This window comes from Peromyscus leucopus, chromosome 4 (genome assembly GCF_004664715.2).
Source record: "Peromyscus leucopus breed LL Stock chromosome 4, UCI_PerLeu_2.1, whole genome shotgun sequence".
Taxonomy (NCBI): domain Eukaryota; kingdom Metazoa; phylum Chordata; class Mammalia; order Rodentia; family Cricetidae; genus Peromyscus; species Peromyscus leucopus.
Genome location: NC_051066.1, coordinates 36,537,879 through 36,551,117, shown reverse-complemented (window position 1 = coordinate 36,551,117; position 13,239 = coordinate 36,537,879). Strand labels below are relative to the sequence as shown.

The following is a 13,239-nucleotide window of genomic DNA, read 5'->3' as shown; positions in this document are numbered from 1 at the left end:
GTGGTATAGGCAGCCACATCATCCCTGCCAAGGATTCACACTCTTGGTGCTCTTAAGAACTTCCTGTATCCAGAAAAACAGCATCTGAACTTGTGCTATACAATCCTTTGCTGCAACTCGGTGATTTGAAAAGCCCAGTAGCGGGAATGCTTGAATGCACAGAAGGGCAACAAAGAATGTGATGTGTTTCCAATGGCTACCCTGGCACTAGAGCTTTTGAAGTTGGGGATACAAAAGGTTGAGGAATACCTGTGTCTGTGGGGGCCGGGGCATAACTGCATGCAGCCAAAGGCGTGAACTGAGCTTCCCAAAAACTCAAGGGAGAACTCATGGGTAAGAAGGCCCTGGGCAGCAGGAGAGCTTCAAGGTCCCTGAGCTGAGGAAGTTGTTTATGTGCAAAGGGCAAAGGGTAAAGGGAAGAAGATTCTAGAAGTACTGACAGGACAGTGGGTTTTGTTCTGGGCTCCTAACGAGCAGTATAGACACTAGGAGACGGTGTTTGTCTCATGTGAAGTGACTTGGTGTTTATCTTAGCTTGACTGGTCCCAAAGCTCGAACTTTCCAAGGCTTTGCAACCGCCTTGCGCTGTTTTTTTCTTCAAATCCTTATTCCTTTTCACTCATCCTTAAATCCCAACATTGAGAACCATAAATATCTATTCCTTTGGGCCTTCTGGCCTTCCTCTAGCATTATAATTCAATCATATAGATGAGTAAAAACATTCCTAAACCTTTTTTTCCCTGCCCTGGCATAGAATGAATAATGAGCATTTTATGAGTAATTGATCAAATTCTAATTCAGGAGCGAAAGCTAAATGTGTGGTACCGCAAAAAGAACGTGCATCTGAGAGACACTTAGCTGCTGTGTGACTTGAGGCAGGGAACTGCCTCATTCTGAGCCCTGGTCAACGGGGCTGATAACAATGTCTGATGGGAATGTCGCTCTGTATGCTGTGAATGTGTTGCTCTGATTTGGTTGATAAATAAAACGCCGATTGGCCAGTAGCCAGGCAGGAAGTATAGTATAGGCGGGACAAACAGAGAGGAGAATTCTGGGAAGAGGAAGGCTGAGTCAGGAGTCTCCAGCCAGACACAGAGGAAGCAAGACGTGAAGGCAGAATTGAGAAAAGGTACCAAGCCACGTGGCTAAACATAAATGAGAATTATGGGTTAGTTTAAATGTAAGAGCTTATCAGTACTAGGCTTGAGCTAATGGCCGAGCAGTTTTAATTAATGTAAGCCTCTGTGTGTTTACTTGGGTTCAAGGGGCCGCAGGGCCACAGGAGCTTGGCAGGACCAAGAAAACTTCAGCTACAAATGTCTGCCCTTTCTATTCACTGTCAGTCTTAAGTAAGTCATCAGAAGTACTTATACCGAGTCCCACTAGGCATCGAATAGCTCCCACTAAGCGTCAGTCTCTTCCCTCTCGGCCTCTCTCCCCATGGAAAGCGGCTTGCCTCACAGGACTGCCAGGAGAAAATACACCTGCAGATGTTTTGGAAGTGTGACGTGCCACTGCAGATGCTGCTGTTGTACAAAAGGGCATTCTATTTTCATATTTGAGTTAGTCACTCCTCTGTTCCAGACCTTCTGTAAAGTCTATACACAGCGTGACTGGCAAATCACTCTGGGCTCTCGAGCCATCTGGAAGGGAGAGGAACACAATGTAGCAGCAGGCCTCTGAGGTTTAAGTAGCAAAGAAAAGAACTCATTTATTTTATGTTACTTTCCTGACAAGGTCTCACTGTGTGACCCTGACTGGAATTGAAGTCATAATCCTCCTGCCTCAGCCTCCTGAATGCTGTGATTATGGACATGGACTGCCATGCCTAGCTCCCCAGAGTTTTGACTGGAACAAAAAGCCCTTGTTAGCCCCCTACAGAGAAGGAAATCTCAAGTACTATCTACAACATTCAGCTTGAAAATATATTAGCTAATGAAAAATTGGCTAAATGCTCTTGTCAAAGCTGTGAAAACTCAGGGACACATCGATCCTCAGCCACTGAACACCAACTTTCACATTATTGGCTTTGAAAATGCTCTCTGAAGACCGACAGTGGTGGCACACGCCTTTAATCTCAGCACTCAGGAGGTAGAGGCAGGTGATCTCTGAATTCAAGGCCAGCCTGGTCTACAGAGCTAGTTCCAGATCAGCCAGGACTACAAAGAAACCCTGTCTGTCTTTAAAACCAAAAAAAAAAAAAAAAAAAAAAAAAAAAAAAAAGGAAAAAAAAAAAAAAGAAAAAGAAAAGGAAAGCAGATGTTCCCTGAATTTGTAACCACCGCAGGATATTACAAAGGAAGGCCCAGCCAGGTGGTGCAATAGAAATAATATTCCAAAGTTAGGCTGTGGACACCACCTATAGAACAAAGACAGAGGTACCCTGGAATGGTATGTACATAGCACGTATGTGTGGGTTGCCAGGGAGGTAGGGATGCAGGCCTGTGATCTTGGGCATCCTTACTTCCTGTGAATTGTGACAGAGACTCCCATGGTGGAAGCTCTGAAAAAACACACAAAAGCCCCCTTCAGGGAAAAAAAAATCAGTTGCACTCAATGTCTTAGTCCATTTGCTGCTGCTCTAACAAAATATCGGAGACCTAGTAACTTAAAAAGTACAGTGGTAGTTATGGCTCATGGCTCTGGAATCCATGACTGGGTAGCTGGATCAGGTGTGGGCCTGGTGCTGACTCATAACATGGCAGAAAACTGAAGGGTGAGTGGAAGCCTGTATAAGAGACAGAGCACCAGGGGTGAGTACCTCATCACAACCTGCTCACTCCAAAATACACTCAGTCCTCCAAGAAAGGCTGTGACTCTCCTCAGGATCAAAACCACATCAAAACCTTCACCTCCTAAGACATCCACAGGAGCGGCCAAACTTCCAACAGGAGTTTCAGAATGGACTCTGAAACCATGTTGGAATCATAACATCAACCCATCAGCAAGAAGTGTGGAGAGTACCTCTTATTTTTTTGGTTTTTTGGAATAGGGTCTCATGTAGCCCAAGCTGGCCTTGAACTCACTGAGTAGCTGGGGCTGACCTTGAACTGATCCTCTTGCCTCCAGCTCCCAAGCACTGTTAGGTACTGTTTGGCCCCTCCCCTCCCCCAGTCTTCATCAGCTCAGGCCATCAAGCAGGGAGTGGGGTCATGGAGAAGTTGACAGTTCCCTTTCTCCACCACTAATCTCCTCGGGAGCCGCCCTAACCCTCAGGGTTTACGGTTTTTACCTGGGACCATACATTTGATACCTAAACCAGAGCTTGCTTGTGACCTAAGAAACAATTTCTCCCTGAGGACCTGAGTGCTCAGATAAGCATAGTCCTGCCTGAGGTTTTTGGCAATGCCAACTCCCTAGGGGTCAGTAGGAAATGTGTGGGAGTGTGTTTTGATTGTCACAATGGTTGGCGGGGAGGATGCGGCAAGTCTACATAGAGCAAAGGCCTGGGATGCTGAGCATCCTAGACTTCCCAGAATTGTCCTGTGTGAGATTTGAACAGCCCTACCCCCATGGAGCTGCACCCTCCGAGGCCAGGCCCTGAAAAGGACGACGGCAGCCCAAAGTAAAAGCATGTTTTGATTGTGTTCCATTTGTGCTTATCTACCATGTCCATGACACGGAGGTTGAAATTCCTGGGCTGACCTATGAACTCTTCCTGCTCCTCAGTTTTCCAGGCTGCGGGGATGAGGCAGAGGCAGAAGCAGGCTGTGAAAGCCAGGCAAGGGGCTCAGAAACCAAAGGCAGCCCTGAAAGACCTGGCCAGGCTTAAACCTGCTGGTGGTGATTGAAGTCTGGGACTGGCCGTAGACTGAGAAAACCCGGCTTCGGGCTGGTGTGGTCCACTGAGTCACCTGTTCCTAGTCTCTGAGGTCTCAGAATGAGCCAGCTCCCATAACAAGGTAGCTGTCTATGTTACTAAATTAAGATCCTGGACCGGACTAATAATACCTGATTATGCAGGTGGGCCAAGGACATCCACAGCGACCCTTATTACAGGGAGCGGAGAGGGTGGGAGCCCAGAAAAGGACATTCAAAGGCAGAAGCAGCAGTCGGAGAGGTGTGTTTTAAAGATGTACATGGCTTCTGGAAACTGGAAAAAAACGACCTTCAGAAAGGGGAATTGACCTGCCAACATCTTGGCTTTAGTTTCTGAGACCAACTGGGGGCTTCTGATCTCGTGTGTGTGTGTGTGTGTGTGTGTGTGTGTGTGTGTGTACACATGTGTGTGCACATGTGTGTATGTATTCATGTGTGTGTTCATACATGTGAGTATGTGTGTGTGTTAAGCCACCACATTTATGATAATCTGCCACAGCAGCACTAGGAGAGTACTAGAGGTACCTACCTGGTTTGAAGTGTGATGGAGTCTCCCTCCCTCCTCAGGGGGCCCTGGAGGGTCTCAGTGTGTCACTCCAGGGATCTCCAGCTACAGCATACACACAGTTTTGAAGTTTCCAAGGAGACAGTGAAGTAAGCCTGGCAGAATTCCTTCCTCAGCTCTCATCAGTCTGTAGCACACGACTTTATGATAGAAATGTATGTGTGTGGAGGACAAGAACCCAACAGAGCAAGAAAGGAGTCCTGTGCCATCCATGGTTTTCTCACACAATGTGGCTTCTCTGTCGCCATGGAAAATTAGGTGATACCTCTGTTACATCAGTTGCGGGCTTTCAAGGGTTTCCCTTACCTTACAAACTCCTACATGATCCAATGCTGGCCTCACAGATCTTGCAAAAGCCGTGACTAGCAGAGTAAAAACCAGAGAAATGAAATGGATGGTATTGATAAACAACACCTCCTTGGCCGAGGCAGACTGAGCATCTATGAGGCAGGAGCTCCGAGGGCCATTTTCCACACTGCCTGAGGCCCCGGATCACAGGCAGCATGGTCTCCCCTTCTTCCCCAGAACATACATAAATGTTTAGCTGCAAACTTCAGAACAGAATAAAGCCAGACCTTCAGTTCATTTGGGAAGAAAATTTCATAGCAGATACTTAGATCGTTAAAGAGAAAAGCCAGAGGAACGGCTTGTAAAACTGAAGATTATCGAGGAGTCAACACAAATTCTCTCAGGGCCTGGTCCTCCCCACCCTGCCACCCCCAGTAGGAAAAACAGTAATCTCTCCGAATTAGATAGAGAGATGGGGCAGTGAAGTCTGGCTCCCTGAAAAGGTCTGCTTTCTCTCAGGAATACTTAGTTTGGCACAGGGAAAATGAAAGCAAGATTAAAAAAAAAAAATCATTCCTGATTTCATTTTCTCTGGGAAGTTAAAAAAGACATTCGTGTTGAATAAAAGCTTTCTCTGCAACCTCATTCTGGATGGCAAGTGAAAATGTCCAGCATGGCCTTTCCAGCAGCTAGCTCATGCCCACCTTCAGCGATCTGGAGGCAAAACCTTCCATACATGACTTAGTCCCCATACATGACTAGATGAACGAGTGGAAAGAAGTTTAATTTATAGTGTGTGTGCAACAGGACACGGGGGCCCCCACTTTTCCTGCAGCATGTTGCGAGAGAAGTAGCTAATGTGTGTTTCCCAGCACATTTTACAAAGCTTCACTACATTAAGAAGCATGCACGCACGCACGCACGCAGAGCTCAATATTACATGGCTATCGGGCTACACTAGATGGAAGTCCAGCCTTGGGATTGAGACCGTCAGTAAACTGAATACGTTACACTGCGTGCCTAGCATCGGAAGGAAGGTTCTGTGGCTTCCCACTAAACTTTGGTATCTGACTGGCTGGTCCTTACTTCATCCTACAACCCGCTGCGTTCTGTGTGACCTTTGCAGCAAGCTTGTGTCCTTCTTTTCCCATCCAGCCGCCCATCTCTACGGCACAAGGCCAGAGCACAGAGCCCATCTCTAGGAATCTCTGACCATAGCTTTTTTTATACCATCCCTGGCTCTGTGACCGACCTCTGATTCCAGAGAGCACCCCTCCCAGCTCTGATGCCTCCATTCCTTTTCATCTTGCAGTATTCTCTGTTTCTTGGGTTATTCAGAAAGTCAGGGCCAGGCTAAATGCGGCAAGGCCCTGAAGAAGTTCTGTGTCTCTGGGGGAACTGAGAAAAGGCTTGTAAGAGAGTCCACTTTCTGAGTTGTGGCTTGTGATGTCTGCTTAGTGTTTTTAAAGAAGAGGCAAGGAGGTAGGGGACGGAGAATAGGATATGCTTTAATTTATTTTATTTTTGGGTGCCCGACATAATCTATGCCCCATGTATGGGTTTGGACTGTTCATTGGGTAACTGGAGTCTTCCCAATTCCCCCTTTCATTTGGGACCGGGTCTCATGTAACCGAGGCTGGCCTTGAACTTGCTTTGTAACCAAGGATAACCTTGAACTTCCGATCCTCCTGCCTTCCCCTCTCAAGGGTTAGCATCACTACCATGTGCCATCACCTTCAGTTTATGCGGTGCTGGGGACTGAACCCGGGGTCTTGTTCATGAGAGACAAGCATTCGTGGAAGTTAATCACCAGCGCTGGAACTGATCTTTCACAAGCATCCTTGGTGTCACTGCGCTCTTCTCCTGGCTCCCGGGGTGGGGGCTGGGGGTGGGGGAGAGGGAAGGGGGGCTTCCCCTCCCCCTCCCTCCAGCCAGGCAAAGCCCAGCACTGGTTTGGCTGCTCTCCAGTCAGTGGTCTCAGAATCGCCGCAGTGGGGTCGAAGCCTTTCTCGGACCCCTTCAGCCGCACAGGCTTACCTGAAGCCTCTGGTGACATCCTATAAGCCTTGGTCACATGGTCATTGCCGCAGAGACTGACCCTTTGCAGTTGGTATTCAAATGCAGCTTCTGGCAGGGCCACAGGGAGTCTGCTGGTCGCTGTTCTCTGATTGGCCACCCTTTCTCTCCTCGGCATAGCTCAGGCTTTCCTCTGGGGGAACCCTGCGCTCTGTCTCACAGAATTCCTTCTCAGGCAGGCTCTGATTGAGTTGGCTACTTCCTGTTGGAAGCCCGGGCTTCAAAACCTCGCTTCTGCTTCGTGCTTTTTTTAAGGCCTATTTTGTACATCACATTCGGTCAATAACGTTCCTTCTGTTTCTGAACTGTTTTCCCATGAAACAAGCTGAGGTGAGTTAAAAGATGCAGGACAGGGGGAAGAAGAGCTGGACACACACCTGTAATCTAGCTCTCCAGAGGCCGAGGGAAGAGGCTCACAAGTTCTAGGACAGCCTGGGTCACATGGGGAGACCCTGTCAACAACAACAACAACAACAACAACAACAACAACAACAACACCACAAAGCCCCGTGGTTACAGAGTAGTTTTAGAAAAATAAGTGTGCCCCACCTCTCACTTCCCTCGTGGGCCACCTCCACCACAGGCTGACAGGTCTCCTTTGGTTTCGCAGTAGGTGAAACAACATTTAACTGGTTGCCAATGCTTTTACTGGGACGATTTTATTTAAAAAGCTGTATTTCTGTCCCCTTTTAAAAAGCTTGACACTGGTCCAGGGCAATCACCAAGATCCACGTCAAGTAATTCTCTCCCCAGTTTGCTGGTGCCCCCTGCTGGTCGTTCTATATATAGCCACTTGGCTCAGTGATGGGGGGGGGGATTGTGAGGGAGGGGAGAACTTCACACTGAGTCTCAATTGTGTCCTTGGCTTACACGTTACCCTTGGCCTTTGCCCCCTCTTTATACCTCCACCTTCGCTGACATCAGTTCACGTCTCTCTCACCAGATGATCAGTCTCACTGAGAAAACCAAGGCCCTAGTTACTGAATGTTCCGTCCATCTCCAGCTTCCACACTTCTAGCTATATGTTCAAATCTTGCCTTCTCAGAGAATGGGACCCCCAGCTTTTAGTCAAAGGAACCTCTTCAGTCACACTGTTTAAAAACCCTTTTATTAAATATAATTACAGAAATGATACCATTTCAAATCATTTAACAAAAGTTAAAAATAAGTCACTTCCTCTACAAACCCACAAGGATAACACTGTCCCAAAACTTACACAATTAAATTACTGATAAATATTTCATAGATTCATTCCTTGTCTGTTTCCACAAGACACACTCACTAAGCAGATTTTTGTGCACAAAATTTGTTTTTCCAAAATTAAGATTGCACTGGGCAGTGGTGGCACAAACCTTTAATCCCAGCACTCTAGAGGTAGAGGTGGGCAGATCTCTGTGAGTTCAAGGCCAGCCTGGTCTACAGAGTGAGTTCCAGAACAGCTATTACACAGAGAAACCCTGTCTTGAAAAACCAACCAACCAACCAACCAACCAACCAACCAAATAAATAATAAAGATTGCATGCTATTGTATGTAATGAGTCTTTCTCTTTCCCACCAGCCAGCTTCCAAATTATGACATGGAAACTTATTATTAATTACAAATGCTTGCCTGATAGCTTAAGCTTGTTTCTAACTAGCTCTTATAACTTAAATGAACTCATTTCTATTAATTTACATGCTACTACTTGACTCACGGCTTGTTACCTCATATTCTATAGGTCATGATTCCTCTGCATCTGGCTGGCAACTCCACTCTTCTTCTTCCTAATGTTCTCTTTGCCCCAAAATTCTGCCCCGCTATTGGCCATTCAGCTTTTTATTAAACCAATCAGAGTAACACATATTAACAATGTATAAAAATATTATTCCACAACATTCCCCTCCCTTTTTGTTAATAAAAAGGAAAGGTTTTAACTCTAACATACTAAAACCATATACAATAAGAATAATTATCAAGTAAAAATTACATTTACAATGTCCAAATTTGTATTTGGCAAATTTAGAGAAAATACTTCATTATCTATCCTCTCTTGATGAATCAAAGTTTTGTACTAATTTATCTTCTATCACAACTAAGGAAAACTATAACTATCTAGTCTTTAATTCCATCAAAGACCCCAGAAGGATATAATACTACCTGAGTAAACAAGAAATGCAGAGAAAGCAATTTCCAAAACTATAGAAGTGACAGACATCTGGCTGCCTGGACAGTGACCCAAGATTCCTCTGCAATGTTGGGGGCATTCATCTTTGGCTTACAGCCCTAGAATACCTGACAGACTTTTCTGTGAAGCAGAAATTTTGAAGGAATGTCCTGCCTAGTCTTGGCAAAGTTCAGTAGTCACTTTCCTGTGTGTTCTGCTTGTCCATTTTGAACAGCATACTGTCAGCAGTTGAGGTAAGGAAGTTTCCTGTCCAAATGGCTAGGTTTTACCAAAAAAGAAAGCAAACTCCATATGGAGGTTCTTCGATGCCCATTATCCTTTTATGAAGTAGATTGGTGTGGCCAGGAACAGATATGTCTCACTGTCATGAAAAACTTTGTTATTAAAATTTTAAAATGCCAGCCGGGCGGTGGTGGCGCACGCCTTTAATCCCAGCACTCGGGAGGCAGAGCCAGGCGGATCTCTGTGAGTTCGAGGCCAGCCTGGGCTACAGAGTGAGTTCCAGGAAAGGCGCAAAGCTACACAGAGAAACCCTGTCTCGAAAAACCAAAAAAAAAAAAAAAAATTTAAAATGCCATATTCTGTAGGTCTCTCAAGTGTTTGAAGACCATCTATCTATCTGTTTAAAATGTGTCTCTGAAAATATACCTAACATGACTTTAAGTTTGTTATAGGTGACTAACTACTAACCTGTATTTCTTTATTATCCTAAATAGCTTCCAAGGACTAAGACTTTACATTACATTTATAAATGAGCTGCATAGGTACAATACCTTAAACAAGAAATAGAAACATATAATATGGTATAACAAAAATAACCTTAAATTTGTATCAATATACAAAAATATCTACATAAGAGTAGAAACATATATACAGTATAACAAAAATAACCTTAGATTTGTATCAATATAAAAAATCCATACTGGTTCGTTTCTCTTTTTCCTTGGACTGTCGCGGCTAGGTGGAGAAGACTTTAAAAACATACACACACACACACACACACACACACACACACACAAAACAAAAAAAAAACCAAACAAACAAAAAACCCCAAAAAACCCCAGGATTCTTCCCGGGCCTGAGAAGTAGATGATACCTAGATACAAAGGACAAGAAAGATGCTGGGCTTCGGACCGACACCGACTCCCCATGCCCGCCCGCAGCCGCCTTGTCATGCTGCCCAAAGTGGAGACGGAAGCTCCAGGACTGGCCCGATCGCATGGGGAAGAGGGACAGATGCCGGAAAACATGCAAGTGTCTCAATTTAAAATGGTGAATTACTCCTATGATGAAGATCTCGAAGAGCTATGTCCTGTGTGTGGCGATAAAGTATCCGGGTACCATTATGGTCTCCTTACCTGTGAAAGCTGCAAGGGTTTTTTTTTAAGCGAACAGTCCAAAACAATAAAAGGTACACATGTATAGAAAACCAGAACTGCCAAATTGACAAAACACAGAGAAAACGTTGTCCTTACTGTCGGTTACAAAAATGTCTAAGTGTTGGAATGAGGCTAGAAGCCGTAAGAGCGGACCGCATGCGAGGAGGCAGAAATAAGTTTGGGCCGATGTACAAGAGAGGGCCCTAAAGCAGCAGCAGACAGCCCTCATTCGAGCCAATGGACTTAAGCTGGAACCATGACTCAGGTGATGCAAGTGATGCCCTCGGACCTGACCATCTCCTCTGCCATTCGGAACATCCATTCCGCCTCCAAAGGCCTACCTCTGAACCATGCTGCCTTGCCTCCCACAGACTTTGACAGGAGTCCCTTTGTCACCTCCCCCATTAGCATGACAATGCCACCTCATGGCAGCCTGCAAGGTTACCAACCATATGGTCACTTTCCTAGCCGGGCCACCAAGTCTGAGTACCCAGATCCCTACACCAGTTCGCCTGAGTCAATGATGGGCTACTCCTACATGGATGGTTACCAGATAAGCTCCCCAGCCAGCATCCCGCACCTGATACTGGAACTTTTGAAGTGTGAGCCAGATGAGACTCAAATTCAAGTGAAAATCTCAGCTTACTTACAGCAGGAGCAGGAGAGCCGAGGCAAGCCCGACAAGCTGAACACATTTGGGCTCATGTGCAAAATGGCAGACCAGACCCTCTTCTCCATTGTTGAGTGGGCCAGGAGTAGCGTCTTCTTCAGAGACCTGAAGGTTGATGACCAAATGAAGCTGCTTCAGAACTGCTGGCGTGAGCTTTTGATCCTGGATCACATTTACCGGCAAGTGGTACATGGGAAGGAAGGGTCCCTCTTGCTGATTACTGGGCAACAAGTCGACTGCTCCAGCATAGCCTCACAAGCCGGAGTCACACTCACCAACCTCCTGAGTCATTCGCAGGAGCTAATCCTGAGACTTCGTTCTCTACAGTTGGATCATCGAGAGTTTGTATGTCCGAAGTTCCTAGAGCTGTTCAGCTTAGATGTCAAGAATCTTGAGAACTTCCAGCTTGTGGAAAATGTCCAGGAACAGGTGCACACTGCCTTGATGGACTACATGGTTTGTAACTACGCCCAGCAAACGGAGAAGTTCGGACAGCTGCTGCTTCGACTGCCGGAAATCCGGCACTCAACCTGCAGGCGGAAGAGTACCTCTACCGCAAGCACGTGAACGGGGATGTCCCCTACAATAACCTTCTCATCGAGGAGATGCTGCACGCAAAGAGAGCCTGAGGAGTGGCCACCCCTTGACGCTTGCTCTAGGAACAGAGAGACTGGAGGGAGAAGAAGAGGAGGAAGAAGACAACGTAATACTCTGAACTGCCCCAAGCAATGCTTAATCAAACGTGGTTTAAAGACACTGAATTTTAAAAAGCATAATAACCAAATACTTAATAGCAAATAAATGGAATGTCAGGGTATTTGTACTGCAAACTGTGAATCAAAGGCTTCACATCTCCAAAAGGATTCATATGAAAGACATTGTAATGGGGTGGGTTGAACTCACAGACGGAGTCCAATACCACATCAGAATAAAATGGACAGGACAATTCTTTTTTTTTTTTTTCTTTGAGACAGGGTTTCTCTGTGTAGCTTTGCGCCTTTCCTGGAGCTCACTTGGTAGTCCAGGCTGGCCTCGAACTCACAGAGATCCGCCTGGCTCTGCCTCCTGAGTGCTGGGATTAAAGGAGTGCGCCACCACCGACCGACTGACAATTCTTGTATATTTAAACTGATTTGTTATTAATAAATTCAGCAGTTGATCGGTGTTATTAATTGGACTTGTCCAGAATTCCTCCATGGTGAAGCTGAACATCTCTCAAAATAAGAATACACAGGCTGTGCCTTGGCAGCCCCTCTCCCCCGCCCAGAAGGCCCTACACCTTCTGACCCGTGAGCTCGGAAGCTGTACTAAGGACTTTGTTCAGCCACACCCAGTAGTAGTTCCACTAAATCATGAGTTCTGAATGTCTGTCTTAAACCTGCCAACAGCTAATAAGAACAATGTATAAATATGTCAGCTTGCCATTTTAAATATGTTCTGAAGTTGTTTTGTCCTGTGTTTGTAATTTAAAAAAAAAAAAGAGCAGACAGTATCCCTCCTCTATATAAGCATTAGTTAATAAATACGAAAGGAAATCAAATAAATTAAGCAAATACTCCTAGCAAAAAAAAATCCATACTAATGTAAAATATTTGGGACTACTGGTTGTTTAAAATTAGACTCAACAATTGTATAATTTTTATTTTTCTACTCAATGGTGGTTGAGTGCTTTTTGTATTAGTACATTTTTTTTTTACTGTAGTTCAAGTGTTCCATGATTAATTTACTTATTAAGACCATAGAAAATCGCAAAGTAGCATATTCTTACTAAAAGCAACTTAATTAAGTCACAGAGAAAAGAAACATGAAAATTCTTGCTGTTTTCCAAGGATCCATTTTCATGCCCGTTCTGACTTTTGAGATGGAATCTCATTGCCTTGCAGTCCAGGCTTGGCTCGAGTTCTCAATTATCTAGCCTCAGTCTCCTACACAACCGGAATTGCAAGTAAGCACCACCATACCTGGCTGTAAACTTTTTAAAAAATTAAAACCTGGCCGGGTGGCAGTGGTGCACGCCTTTAATCCCAGCACTTGGGAGGCAGAGCCAGCCTGGTTTACAGAGCAAGATCCAGGAGAGGCACAAAAACTACACAGAGAAACCCTGTCTCGAACCCCGCCCCCCCCCGGCCCTCCCCCCCCTCCGTCCCAAATTAAAATCTATAGAAGTAAAATTCATATTAGTAGCGTTCACCTTTTGGGGCATATAGTCTGTGAATCCGTAAAGTCCATGTATTTCCTAACCATTGTCACAGTTCAGAGATGGGCCATTTCCATCA

The 13,239-nt window shown here is 45.4% G+C and overlaps 1 pseudogene; it reads left to right on the top strand.

The window, feature by feature from the left end:
* Positions 1-9,976: 9,976 nt before the first annotated feature.
* Positions 9,977-11,592, top strand: LOC114703907 (annotated as a pseudogene).
* Positions 11,593-13,239: the final 1,647 nt, after the last annotated feature.